This window comes from Taudactylus pleione, unplaced genomic scaffold (assembly GCF_031769625.1).
Source record: "Taudactylus pleione unplaced genomic scaffold, aTauple2 ptg000285l, whole genome shotgun sequence".
Lineage (NCBI taxonomy): Eukaryota > Metazoa > Chordata > Amphibia > Anura > Myobatrachidae > Taudactylus > Taudactylus pleione.
Window position 1 is genome coordinate 214,224 of NW_028284687.1, and position 16,029 is coordinate 230,252.

A 16,029-nucleotide genomic window follows, 5' to 3' on the forward strand; every position below is an offset into this window, starting at 1 on the left:
TATTATTATATAGGGGGAGGGGACTGTACAGTGATATATGAGGGGGAATAACTCAGCTCCCAGCACACACTGATATGTAGTATTATTATTATATAGGGGGAGAGGGGACTGTACAGTGATATATGAGGGGGAATAACACAGCTCCCAGCACACACTGATATGTGGTATTATTATTATATAGGGGGGAGGGGACTGTACAGTGATATATGAGGGGGAATGACACAGCTCCCAGCACACACTGATATGTGGTATTATTATTATATAGGAGAGAGGGGACTGTACAGTGATATATGAGGGGGAATAACACAGCTCCCAGCACACACTGATATGTGGTATTATTATATAGGGGGAGGGGACTGTGCAGTGATATATGAGGGGGAATAACACAGCTCCCAGCACACACTGATATGTGGTATTATTATATAGGGGGAGGGGACTGTGCAGTGATATATGAGGGGGAATAACACAGCTCCCTGCACACACTAATATGTGGTATTATTATTATATAGGGGGGAGGGGACTGTACAGTGATATATGAGGGGGAATAACACAGCTCCCAGCACACACTGATATGTGGTATTATTATTATGTAGGGGGGAGGGGACTGTACAGTGATACATGAGGGGGAATAACACAGCTCCCAGCACACACTGATATGTGGTATTATTATTATATAGGGAGAGGGGACTGTACAGTGATACATGAGGGGGAATAACACAGCTCCCAGCACACACTAATATCTGGTATTATTATTATATAGGGGGAGAGGGGGCTGTACAGTGATATATGAGGGGGGAATAACACAGCTCCCAGCACACACTGATATGTGGTATTATTATTATATAGGGGAGAGGGGACTGTACAGTGATACATGAGGGTGATAACACAGCTCCCAGCACACACTGATATGTGGTATTATTATTATATAGGGAGAGCGGACTGTACAGTGATATATGAGGGTGATAACACAGCTCCCAGCACACACTGATATGTGGTATTATTATTATATAGGGGTGTCCTTGACAGATGAAGGAATAACCACGTTTAAACAAACAGACCTCACATCTTTCCTGCACTAGACGAAAAAGATTAACTTGCATTGACTTCAAGAATACCAAGATCTATAATTCTATTCCTGGTGAGCATAACTTTCCATCCAATGTGGGGTACCCGATTAATGATAACTTTTGTTGAATGTAACATATTATATATAGGTGAGTGCATTACCTATATAGAGTTGAGTGTATAACAAATCTAATGCTGGTGAAGGGTATAAAAGCCCCTTTTGATGTCCGCGTCTCACTGTTCTAATGTGTGGTCGGTCCGGCTGGTGAGTATGAGAAGTGCCGGTAATTACCATTGATGAGGTTTCATTGTTGTTCTAGAAGAAATTTCCTGAAGTTCCCTGAAGGATCTTAAAATGAAAAGGAGATAAAAAAAGGAACATTCTGTGTATATATAATTACCAGCACTTGTGGACTAATCACATTTTATATTACAAGGTGATTATAACAAGTATGTAATCTCTGTTTTCACTCCCAAACTCCCATTCAGATGCCGCCACTGTAAACTGTTTGTGAGCAGACCCAGGTGTATATGTAGCCCGCTGCTGACCGTGCGCATTATGCAAAACATATCGCCCGGTGCTGCTACATCCGGACCTTCGTGAGCCTCAGAGTCACGCCGATGGCTGTAGCGTCTATAATATCACCCTGCATAGTAACTCGGTGCCTTTTGTAGTGATGTATGAGATTCATTCCCACGTGTTGTGTATAATTAGTAACCTCAGTAACATCTAATTACTTGTCACCCTGTTACAGAGCTAAAGCCGTGATGTGTGGATGACAGCGCCCTGTATCTCTCTGGTAATAGGGCTGCTGGCTGGGGATAATAGGGACTATACAGATATTATTATACTGCCATCTGCATATGATGTGTGTATATAGGGCCTGATTCAGACCCACTCGCGAGCGGCTGTCCGCTCGCAAGTGGGTCGATGGTCTGCACTGAGCATGCGCACGACGGAGGGAGCTCCGTCGTGCGCATGCGCCAGACACGACGAGCGAAGGACTTTCCTTCGCTCGTTGTGTCCGATCAAAGGGGGCGTGCTGTCAATGTTGATTGACAGCACGCCCCCTTTGGTGGGCGTGCCGGGGGCGTGCCTCCCTGACGGGGGCGTTCCCACGGGAACGCCTCCCGTCAGAAGCCGGCCCACTGACATCACTAGTGATGTCAGTGGGAGTGATTTTAGCTCTGATAGAGCCAAAATCACTCCGGAGCTTGCGGTTGAAAACCTCAACCGCAGGCTCCGGTTCGCAATTTCGATGGTCGCGATGGTCACGACCATCGCGGCCATCAAAATGCACGCTCGTATAGCCTGTGGGTGGTGACCCACAGCTATACAAGCGTCCAGGAGGACGCTCCATGAAAATGGAGCCCGGCCCTCATGCAGAGCGTGCGCTCTGCTCAGAGCGTACGGCTCTGAATGAGGGCCATAGATCACTATTACACATCAGTGTACTGTACAGATGACAGCGCCCTGTATCTCTCTGGTAATAGGGCTGCTGGCTGGGGATAATAGGGACTATACAGATATTATTATACTGCCATCTGCATATGATATGTGTATATAGATCACTATTACACATCAGTGTACTGTACAGATGACAGCGCCCTGTATCTCTCTGGTAATAGGGCTGCTGGCTGGGGATAATAGGGACTATACAGATATTATTATACTGCCATCTGCATATGATATGTGTATATAGATCACTATTACACATCAGTGTACTGTACAGATGACAGCGCCCTGTATCTCTCTGGTAATAGATCTACTGGCTGGGGATAATAGGGACTATACAGATATTATTATACTGCCATCTGCATATGATGTGTGTATATAGATCACTATTACACATCAGTGTACTGTACAGATGACAGCGCCCTGTATCTCTCTGGTAATAGATCTGCTGGCTGGGGATAATAGGGACTATACAGGTATTATTATACTGCCATCTGCATATGATGTGTGTATATAGATCACTATTACACGTCAGTGTACTGTACAGATGACAGCGCCCTGTATCGCTCTGGTAATAGATCTGCTGGCTGGGGATAATAAGGACTATACAGATATTATTATACTGCCATCTGCATATGATATGTGTATATAGATCACTATTACACATCAGTGTACTGTACAGATGACAGCGCCCTGTATCTCTCTGGTAATACATCTGCTGGCTGGGGATAATAGGGACTATACAGGTATTATTATACTGCCATCTGCATATGATGTGTGTATATAGATCACTATTACACGTCAGTGTACTGTACAGATGACAGCGCCCTGTATCTCTCTGGTAATAGATCTGCTGGCTGGGGATAATAAGGACTATACAGATATTATTATTCTGCCATCTGCATATGATATGTGTATATAGATCACTATTACACATCACTGTACTGTACAGATGACAGCGCCCTGTATCTCTCTGGTAATAGATATGCTGGCTGGGGATAATAGAGACTATACAGATATTATTATACTGCCATCTGCATATGATATGTGTATATAGATCACTATTACACGTCAGTGTACTGTACAGATGACAGCGCCCTGTATCTCTCTGGTAATAGATCTGCTGGCTGGGGATAATAGGGACTATACAGATATTATTATACTGCCATCTGCATATGATATGTGTATATAGATCACTATTACACATCAGTGTACTGTACAGATGACAGCGCCCTGTATCTCTCTGGTAATAGAGCTGCTGGCTGGGGATAATAGGGACTATACAGATATTATTATAGTGCCATCTGCATATGATATGTGTATATAGATCACTATTACACATCAGTGTATTGTACAGATGACAGCGCCCTGTATGTCTCTGGTAATAGATCTGCTGGCTGGGGATAATAGGGACTATACAGATATTATTATACTGCCATCTGCATATGATGTGTATATATAGATCACTATTACACATCAGTGTACTGTACAGATGACAGCGCCCTGTATCTCTCTGGTAATAGGGCTGCTGGCTGGGGATAATAGGGACTATACAGATATTATTATACTGCCATCTGCATATGATATGTGTATATAGATCACTATTACACATCAGTGTACTGTACAGATGACAGTGCCCTGTATCTCTCTGGTAATAGATCTGCTGGCTGGGGGTAATAGGGACTATACAGATATTATTATACTGCCATCTGCATATGATTTGTGTATATAGATCACTATTACACATCAGTGTACTGTACAGATGACAGCGCCCTGTATCTCTCTGGTAATAGATCTGCTGGCTGGGGATAATAAGGACTATACAGATATTATTATACTGCCATCTGCATATGATATGTGTATATAGATCACTATTACACATCACTGTACTGTACAGATGACAGCGCCCTGTATCTCTCTGGTAATAGATCTGCTGGCTGGGGATAATAAGGACTATACAGATATTATTATACTGCCATCTGCATATGATGTGTGTATATAGATCACTATTACACATCAGTGTACTGTACAGATGACAGCGTCCTGTATCTCTCTGGTAATAGATCTGCTGGCTGGGGATAATAGGGACTATACAGATATTATTATACTGCCATCTGCATATGATATGTGTATATAGATCACTATTACACATCAGTGTACTGTACAGATGACAGCGCCCTGTATCTCTCTGGTAATAGACCTGCTGGCTGGGGATAATAGAGACTATACAGATATTATTATACTGCCATCTGCATATGATATGTGTATATAGATCACTATTACACATCAGTGTACTGTACAGATGACAGCGCCCTGTATCTCTCTGGTAATAGATCTGCTGGCTGGGGATAATAGGGACTATACAGATATTATTATACTGCCATCTGCATATGATGTGTGTATATAGATCACTATTACACATCAGTGTACTGTACAGATGACAGCGCCCTGTATCTCTCTGGTAATAGATCTGCTGGCTGGGGATAATAGGGACTATACAGGTATTATTATACTGCCATCTGCATATGATGTGTGTATATAGATCACTATTACACGTCAGTGTACTGTACAGATGACAGCGCCCTGTATCGCTCTGGTAATAGATCTGCTGGCTGGGGATAATAAGGACTATACAGATATTATTATACTGCCATCTGCATATGATGTGTATATATAGATCACTATTACACGTCAGTGTACTGTACAGATGACAGCGCCCTGTATCGCTCTGGTAATACATCTGCTGGCTGGGGATAATAGGGACTATACAGGTATTATTATACTGCCATCTGCATATGATGTGTGTATATAGATCACTATTACACGTCAGTGTACTGTACAGATGACAGCGCCCTGTATCTCTCTGGTAATAGATCTGCTGGCTGGGGATAATAGAGACTATACAGATATTATTATACTGCCATCTGCATATGATATGTGTATATAGATCACTATTACACGTCAGTGTACTGTACAGATGACAGCGCCCTGTATCTCTCTGGTAATAGATCTGCTGGCTGGGGATAATAGGGACTATACAGATATTATTATACTGCCATCTGCATATGATATGTGTATATAGATCACTATTACACATCAGTGTACTGTACAGATGACAGCGCCCTGTATCTCTCTGGTAATAGATCTGCTGGCTGGGGATAATAAGGACTATACAGATATTATTATACTGCCATCTGCATATGATATGTGTATATAGATCACTATTACACATCAGTGTACTGTACAGATGACAGCGCCCTGTATCTCTCTGGTAATAGAGCTGCTGGCTGGGGATAATAGGGACTATACAGATATTATTATACTGCCATCTGCATATGATGTGTGTATATAGATCACTATTACACATCAGTGTACTGTACAGATGACAGCGCCCTGTATCTCTCTGGTAATAGATGTGCTGGCTGGGGATAATAGGGACTATACAGATATTATTATAGTGCCATCTGCATATGATATGTGTATATAGATCACTATTACACATCAGTGTATTGTACAGATGACAGCGCCCTGTATGTCTCTGGTAATAGATCTGCTGGCTGGGGATAATAGGGACTATACAGATATTATTATACTGCCATCTGCATATGATATGTGTATATAGATCACTATTACACATCAGTGTACTGTACAGATGACAGCGCCCTGTATCTCTCTGGTAATAGAGCTGCTGGCTGGGGATAATAGGGACTATACAGATATTATTATACTGCCATCTGCATATGATATGTATATAGATCACTATTACACATCAGTGTACTGTACAGATGACAGCGCCCTGTATCTCTCTGGTAATAGATCTGCTGGCTGGGGATAATAAGGACTATACAGATATTATTATACTGCCATCTGCATATGATATGTATATATAGATCACTATTACACATCAGTGTACTGTACAGATGACAGCGCCCTGTATGTCTCTGGTAATAGATATGCTGGCTGGGGATAATAGGGACTATACAGGTATTATTATACTGCCATCTGCATATGATGTGTGTATATAGATCACTATTACACATCAGTGTACTGTACAGATAACAGCGCCCTGTATCGCTCTGGTAATAGATCTGCTGGCTGGGGATAATAAGGACTATACAGATATTATTATACTGCCATCTGCATATGATATGTGTATATAGATCACTATTACACATCAGTGTACTGTACAGATGACAGCGCCCTGTATCTCTCTGGTAATAGATCTGCTGGCTGGGGATAATAGGGACTATACAGATATTATTATAGTGCCATCTGCATATGATGTGTATATAGATCACTATTACACATCAGTGTACTGTACAGATGACAGCGCCCTGTATCTCTCTGGTAATAGATCTGCTGGCTGGGGATAATAGGGACTATACAGATATTATTATACTGCCATCTGCATATGATATGTGTATATAGATCACTATTACACATCAGTGTACTGTACAGATGACAGCGCCCTGTATCTCTCTGGTAATAGATCTGCTGGCTGGGGATAATAGGGACTATACAGATATTATTATACTGCCATCTGCATATGATATGTGTATATAGATCACTATTACACATCAGTGTACTGTACAGATGACAGCGCCCTGTATCTCTCTGGTAATAGATCTGCTGGCTGGGGATAATAGGGACTATACAGATATTATTATACTGCCATCTGCATATGATATGTGTATATAGATCACTATTACACATCAGTGTACTGTACAGATGACAGCGCCCTGTATCTCTCTGGTAATAGATCTGCTGGCTGGGGATAATAGGGACTATACAGATATTATTATACTGCCATCTGCATATGATGTGTGTATATAGATCACTATTACATATCAGTGTACTGTACAGATGACAGCGCCCTGTATTGCTCTGGTGATAGATCTGCTGGCTGGGGATAATAGGGACTATACAGTTATTATTATACTGCCATCTGCATATGATATGTGTATATAGATCACTATTACACATCAGTGTACTGTACAGATGACAGCGCCCTGTATCTCTCTGGTAATAGATCTGCTGGCTGGGGATAATAAGGACTATACAGATATTATTATACTGCCATCTGCATATGATATGTGTATATAGATCACTATTACACATCAGTGTACTGTACAGATGACAGTGCCCTGTATCTCTCTGGTAATAGATATGCTGGCTGGGGATAATAGGGACTATACAGATATTATTATACTGCCATCTGCATATGATATGTGTATATAGATCACTATTACACATCAGTGTACTGTACAGATGACAGCGTCCTGTATCTCTCTGGTAATAGATCTGTTGGCTGGGGGTAATAGGGACTATACAGATATTATTATTCTGCCATCTGCATATGATATGTGTATATAAATCACTATTACACATCAGTGTACTGTACAGATGACAGCGCCCTGTATCTCTCTGGTAATAGATCTGCTGGCTGGGGATAATAGGGACTATACAGATATTATTATACTGCCATCTGCATATGATATGTGTATATAGATCACTATTACACATCAGTGTACTGTACAGATGACAGCGCCCTGTATCTCTCTGGTAATAGATCTGCTGGCTGGGGATAATAGGGACTATACAGATATTATTATACTGCCATCTGCATATGATATGTGTATATAGATCACTATTACACGTCAGTGTACTGTACAGATGACAGCGCCCTGTATCTCTCTGGTAATAGATCTGCTGGCTGGGGATAATAGGGACTATACAGATATTATTATTCTGCCATCTGCATATGATGTGTGTATATAGATCACTATTACACATCAGTATATTGTACAGATGACAGCGCCCTGTATCTCTCTGGTAATAGATCTGCTGGCTGGGGATAATAAGGACTATACAGATATTATTATACTGCCATGTGCATATGATGTGTGTATATAGATCACTATTACACATCAGTGTACTGTACAGATGACAGCGCCCTGTATCTCTCTGGTAATAGATCTGCTGGCTGGGGATAATAGGGACTATACAGATATTATTATACTGCCATCTGCATATGATGATATGTGTATATAGATCACTATTACATATCAGTGTACTGTACAGATGACAGCGCCCTGTATCTCTCTGGTAATAGATCTGCTGGCTGGGGATAATAGGGACTATACAGATATTATTATACTGCCATCTGCATATGATGATATGTGTATATAGATCACTATTACATATCAGTGTACTGTACAGATGACAGCGCCCTGTATCGCTCTGGTGATAGATCTGCTGGCTGGGGATAATAGGGACTATACAGATATTATTATACTGCCATCTGCATATGATGTGTATATATAGATCACTATTACACATCAGTGTACTGTACAGATGACAGCGCCCTGTATCTCTCTGGTAATAGATCTGCTGGCTGGGGATAATAAGGACTATACAGATATTATTATTCTGCCATCTGCATATGATATGTGTATATAGATCACTATTACACATCAGTGTACTGTACAGATGACAGCGCCCTGTATCGCTCTGGTAATAGATCTGCTGGCTGGGGATAATAGGGACTATACAGATATTATTATACTGCCATCTGCATATGATATGTGTATATAGATCACTATTACACATCAGTGTACTGTACAGATGACAGCGCCCTGTATCTCTCTGGTAATAGATCTGCTGGCTGGGGATAATAGAGACTATACAGATATTATTATACTGCCATCTGCATATGATATATGTATATAGATCACTATTACACATCAGTGTACTGTACAGATGACAGCGCCGTGTATCACTCTGGTAATAGATCTGCTGGCTGGGGATAATAGGGACTATACAGATATTTGTATACTGCCATCTGCATATGATGTGTGTATATAGATCACTATTACACATCAGTGTACTGTACAGATGACAGCGCCCTGTATCTCTCTGGTAATATATCTGCTGGCTGGGGATAATAGGGACTATACAGATATTATTATACTGCCATCTGCATATGATATGTGTATATAGATCACTATTACACATCAGTGTACTGTACAGATGACAGCGCCCTGTATCTCTCTGGTAATAGACCTGCTGGCTGGGGATAATAGGGACTATACAGATATTATTATACTGCCATCTGCATATGATATGTGTATATAGATCACTATTACACATCAGTGTACTGTACAGATGACAGCGTCCTGTATCTCTCTGGTAATAGATCTGCTGGCTGGGGATAATAAGGACTATACAGATATTATTATACTGCCATCTGCATATGATATGTGTATATAGATCACTATTACACATCAGTGTACTGTACAGATGACAGCGCCCTGTATCTCTCTGGTAATAGATCTGCTGGCTGGGGATAATAAGGACTATACAGATATTATTATTCTGCCATCTGCATATGATATGTGTATATAGATCACTATTACACATCAGTGTACTGTACAGATGACAGCGCCCTGTATCGCTCTGGTAATAGATCTGCTGGCTGGGGATAATAGGGACTATACAGATATTATTATACTGCCATCTGCATATGATATGTGTATATAGATCACTATTACACATCAGTGTACTGTACAGATGACAGCGCCCTGTATCTCTCTGGTAATAGATCTGCTGGCTGGGGATAATAAGGACTATACAGATATTATTATACTGCCATCTGCATATGATATGTGTATATAGATCACTATTACACATCAGTGTACTGTACAGATGACAGCGCCCTGTATCTCTCTGGTAATAGAGCTGCTGGCTGGGGATAATAGGGACTATACAGATATTATTATACTGCCATCTGCATATGATATGTGTATATAGATCACTATTACACATCAGTGTACTGTACAGATGACAGCGCCCTGTATCTCTCTGGTAATAGATGTGCTGGCTGGGGATAATAGGGACTATACAGATATTATTATAGTGCCATCTGCATATGATATGTGTATATAGATCACTATTACACATCAGTGTATTGTACAGATGACAGCGCCCTGTATGTCTCTGGTAATAGATCTGCTGGCTGGGGATAATAGGGACTATACAGATATTATTATACTGCCATCTGCATATGATATGTGTATATAGATCACTATTACACATCAGTGTACTGTACAGATGACAGCGCCCTGTATCTCTCTGGTAATAGATCTGCTGGCTGGGGATAATAGGGACTATACAGATATTATTATACTGCCATCTGCATATGATATGTGTATATAGATCACTATTACACATCAGTGTACTGTACAGATGACAGCGCCCTGTATCTCTCTGGTAATAGACCTGCTGGCTGGGTATAATAGGGACTATACAGATATTATTATACTGCCATCTGCATATGATGTGTGTATATAGATCACTATTACACATCAGTGTACTGTACAGATGACAGCGCCCTGTATCTCTCTGGTAATAGATCTGCTGGCTGGGGATAATAAGGACTATACAGATATTATTATACTGCCATCTGCATATGATATGTGTATATAGATCACTATTACACATCAGTGTACTGTACAGATGACAGCGCCCTGTATCTCTCTGGTAATAGATCTGCTGGCTGGGGATAATAAGGACTATACAGATATTATTATACTGCCATCTGCATATGATGTGTGTATATAGATCACTATTACACATCAGTGTACTGTACAGATGACAGCGCCCTGTATCGCTCTGGTAATAGATCTGCTGGCTGGGGATAATAGGGACTATACAGATATTATTATACTGCCATCTGCATATGATGTGTGTATATAGATCACTATTACACGTCAGTGTACTGTACAGATGACAGCGCCCTGTATCGCTCTGGTAATAGATCTGCTGGCTGGGGATAATAAGGACTATACAGATATTATTATACTGCCATCTGCATATGATGTGTATATATAGATCACTATTACACGTCAGTGTACTGTACAGATGACAGCGCCCTGTATCGCTCTGGTAATACATCTGCTGGCTGGGGATAATAGGGACTATACAGGTATTATTATACTGCCATCTGCATATGATGTGTGTATATAGATCACTATTACACGTCAGTGTACTGTACAGATGACAGCGCCCTGTATCGCTCTGGTAATAGATCTGCTGGCTGGGGATAATAAGGACTATACAGATATTATTATTCTGCCATCTGCATATGATATGTGTATATAGATCACTATTACACATCAGTGTACTGTACAGATGACAGCGCCCTGTATCTCTCTGGTAATAGATCTGCTGGCTGGGGATAATAGAGACTATACAGATATTATTATACTGCCATCTGCATATGATATGTGTATATAGATCACTATTACACGTCAGTGTACTGTACAGATGACAGCGCCCTGTATCTCTCTGGTAATAGATCTGCTGGCTGGGGATAATAAGGACTATACAGATATTATTATACTGCCATCTGCATATGATATGTGTATATAGATCACTATTACACATCAGTGTACTGTACAGATGACAGCGCCCTGTATCTCTCTGGTAATAGGGCTGCTGCCTGGGGATAATAGGGACTATACAGATATTATTATAGTGCCATCTGCATATGATGTGTATATATAGATCACTATTACACATCAGTGTACTGTACAGATGACAGCGCCCTGTATCTCTCTGGTAATAGAGCTGCTGGCTGGGGATAATAGGGACTATACAGATATTATTATACTGCCATCTGCATATGATATGTATATATAGATCACTATTACACATCAGTGTACTGTACAGATGACAGCGCCCTGTATCTCTCTGGTAATAGATCTGCTGGCTGGGGATAATAGGGACTATACAGATATTATTATACTGCCATCTGCATATGATATGTGTATATAGATCACTATTACACATCAGTGTACTGTACAGATGACAGCGCCCTGTATGTCTCTGGTAATAGATCTGCTGGCTGGGGATAATAGGGACTATACAGATATTATTATACTGCCATCTGCATATGATATGTGTATATAGATCACTATTACACATCAGTGTACTGTACAGATGACAGCGCCCTGTATGTCTCTGGTAATAGAGCTGCTGGCTGGGGATAATAGGGACTATACAGATATTATTATACTGCCATCTGCATATGATATGTGTATATAGATCACTATTACACATCAGTGTACTGTACAGATGACAGAGTCCTGTATCGCTCTGGTAATAGATCTGCTGGCTGGGGATAATAAGGACTATACAGATATTATTATACTGCCATCTGCATATGATGTGTATATATAGATCACTATTACACATCAGTGTACTGTACAGATGACAGCGCCCTGTATGTCTCTGGTAATAGATCTGCTGGCTGGGGATAATAGGGACTATACAGATATTATTATACTGCCATCTGCATATGATATGTATATAGATCACTATTACATATCAGTGTACTGTACAGATAACAGCGCCCTGTATCGCTCTGGTAATAGATCTGCTGGCTGGGGATAATAGGGACTATACAGATATTATTATAGTGCCATCTGCATATGATGTGTATATAGATCACTATTACACATCAGTGTACTGTACAGATGACAGCGCCCTGTATCTCTCTGGTAATAGATCTGCTGGCTGGGGATAATAGGGACTATACAGATATTATTATACTGTCATCTGCATATGATATGTGTATATAGATCACTATTACACGTCAGTGTACTGTACAGATGACAGCGCCCTGTATCGCTCTGGTAATAGATCTGCTGGCTGGGGATAATAAGGACTATACAGATATTATTATACTGCCATCTGCATATGATATGTGTATATAGATCACTATTACACATCAGTGTACTGTACAGATGACAGCGCCCTGTATCTCTCTGGTAATAGATCTGCTGGCTGGGGATAATAGGGACTATACAGATATTATTATACTGCCATCTGCATATGATATGTGTATATAGATCACTATTACACATCAGTGTACTGTACAGATGACAGCGCCCTGTATCTCTCTGGTAATAGAGCTGCTGGCTGGGGATAATAGGGACTATACAGATATTATTATACTGCCATTTGCATATGATGTGTGTATATAGATCACTATTACACATCAGTGTACTGTACAGATGACAGCGCCCTGTATCTCTCTGGTAATAGATCTGCTGGCTGGGGATAATAGGGACTATACAGATATTATTATACTGCCATCTGCATATGATATGTGTATATAGATCACTATTACACATCAGTGTACTGTACAGATGACAGCGCCCTGTATGTCTCTGGTAATAGAGCTGCTGGCTGGGGATAATAGGGACTATACAGATATTATTATACTGCCATCTGCATATGATGTGTATATATAGATCACTATTACACATCAGTGTACTGTACAGATGACAGCGCCCTGTATCTCTCTGGTAATAGAGCTGCTGGCTGGGGATAATATGGACTATACAGATATTATTATACTGCCATCTGCATATGATGATATGTGTATATAGATCACTATTACACATCAGTGTACTGTACAGATGACAGCGCCCTGTATCTCTCTGGTAATAGATCTGCTGGCTGGGGATAATAAGGACTATACAGATATTATTATACTGCCATGTGCATATGATGTGTGTATATAGATCACTATTACACATCAGTGTACTGTACAGATGACAGCGCCCTGTATCTCTCTGGTAATAGATCTGCTGGCTGGGGATAATAGGGACTATACAGATATTATTATACTGCCATCTGCATATGATGATATGTGTATATAGATCACTATTACATATCAGTGTACTGTACAGATGACAGCGCCCTGTATCTCTCTGGTAATAGATCTGCTGGCTGGGGATAATAGGGACTATACAGATATTATTATACTGCCATCTGCATATGATGATATGTGTATATAGATCACTATTACATATCAGTGTACTGTACAGATGACAGCGCCCTGTATCGCTCTGGTGATAGATCTGCTGGCTGGGGATAATAGGGACTATACAGATATTATTATTCTGCCATCTGCATATGATATGTGTATATAGATCACTATTACACGTCAGTGTACTGTACAGATGACAGCGCCCTGTATCGCTCTGGTAATAGATCTGCTGGCTGGGGATAATAGGGACTATACAGATATTATTATACTGCCATCTGCATATGATATGTGTATATAGATCACTATTACACATCAGTGTACTGTACAGATGACAGCGCCCTGTATCGCTCTGGTAATAGATCTGCTGGCTGGGGATAATAGGGACTATACAGATATTATTATACTGCCATCTGCATATGATATATGTATATAGATCACTATTAAACATCAGTGTACTGTACAGATGACAGCGCCCTGTATCACTCTGGTAATAGATCTGCTGGCTGGGGATAATAGGGACTATACAGATATTATTATACTGCCATCTGCATATGATGTGTGTATATAGATCACTATTACACATCAGTGTACTGTACAGATGACAGTGCCCTGTATCTCTCTGGTAATATATCTGCTGGCTGGGGATAATAGGGACTATACAGATATTATTATACTGCCATCTGCATATGATATGTGTATATAGATCACTATTACACATCAGTGTACTGTACAGATGACAGCGCCCTGTATCTCTCTGGTAATAGACCTGCTGGCTGGGTATAATAGGGACTATACAGATATTATTATACTGCCATCTGCATATGATGTGTGTATATAGATCACTATTACACATCAGTGTACTGTACAGATGACAGCGCCCTGTATCTCTCTGGTAATAGATCTGCTGGCTGGGGATAATAAGGACTATACAGATATTATTATACTGCCATCTGCATATGATGTGTGTATATAGATCACTATTACACATCAGTGTACTGTACAGATGACAGCGCCCTGTATCTCTCTAGTAATAGATCTGCTGGCTTGGGATAATAGGGACTATACAGATATTATTATTCTGCCATCTGCATATGATATGTGTATATAGATCACTATTACACATCAGTGTACTGTACAGATGACAGCGCCCTGTATCGCTCTTGTAATAGATCTGCTGGCTGGGGATAATAGGGACTATACAGATATTATTATTCTGCCATCTGCATATGATATGTGTATATAGATCACTATTACACATCAGTGTACTGTACGGATGACAGCGCCCTGTATCTCTCTGGTAATAGATCTGCTGGCTGGGGATAATAGGGACTATACAGATATTATTATACTGCCATCTGCATATGATATGTATATAGATCACTATTACACATCAGTGTACTGTACAGATGACAGCGCCCTGTATCTCTCTGGTAATAGATGTGCTGGCTGGGGATAATAAGGACTATACAGATATTATTATACTGCCATCTGCATATGATATGTGTATATATATCACTATTACACATCAGTGTACTGTACAGATGACAGCGCCCTGTATCTCTCTGGTAATAGATCTGCTGGCTGGGGATAATAGGGACTATACAGATATTATTATAGTGCCATCTGCATATGATATGTGTATATAGATCACTATTACACATCAGTGTACTGT

At 40.5% G+C, this 16,029-nt stretch overlaps 1 protein-coding gene across 2 annotated transcripts in view; it reads left to right on the forward strand.

Annotated features, from left to right (window-relative positions):
• The window catches only part of LOC148512026 (uncharacterized), an 89,802-nt gene that overhangs the window by 114 nt on the left and 73,659 nt on the right, over positions 1–16,029 (forward strand). For both annotated transcript variants that reach the window (XM_088482357.1, XM_088482358.1), the window contains exon 2: positions 1,012–1,138. The gene's annotated coding sequence lies outside the window, so the exon portion shown is untranslated. The remainder of the gene's footprint in view (positions 1–1,011; positions 1,139–16,029) is intronic.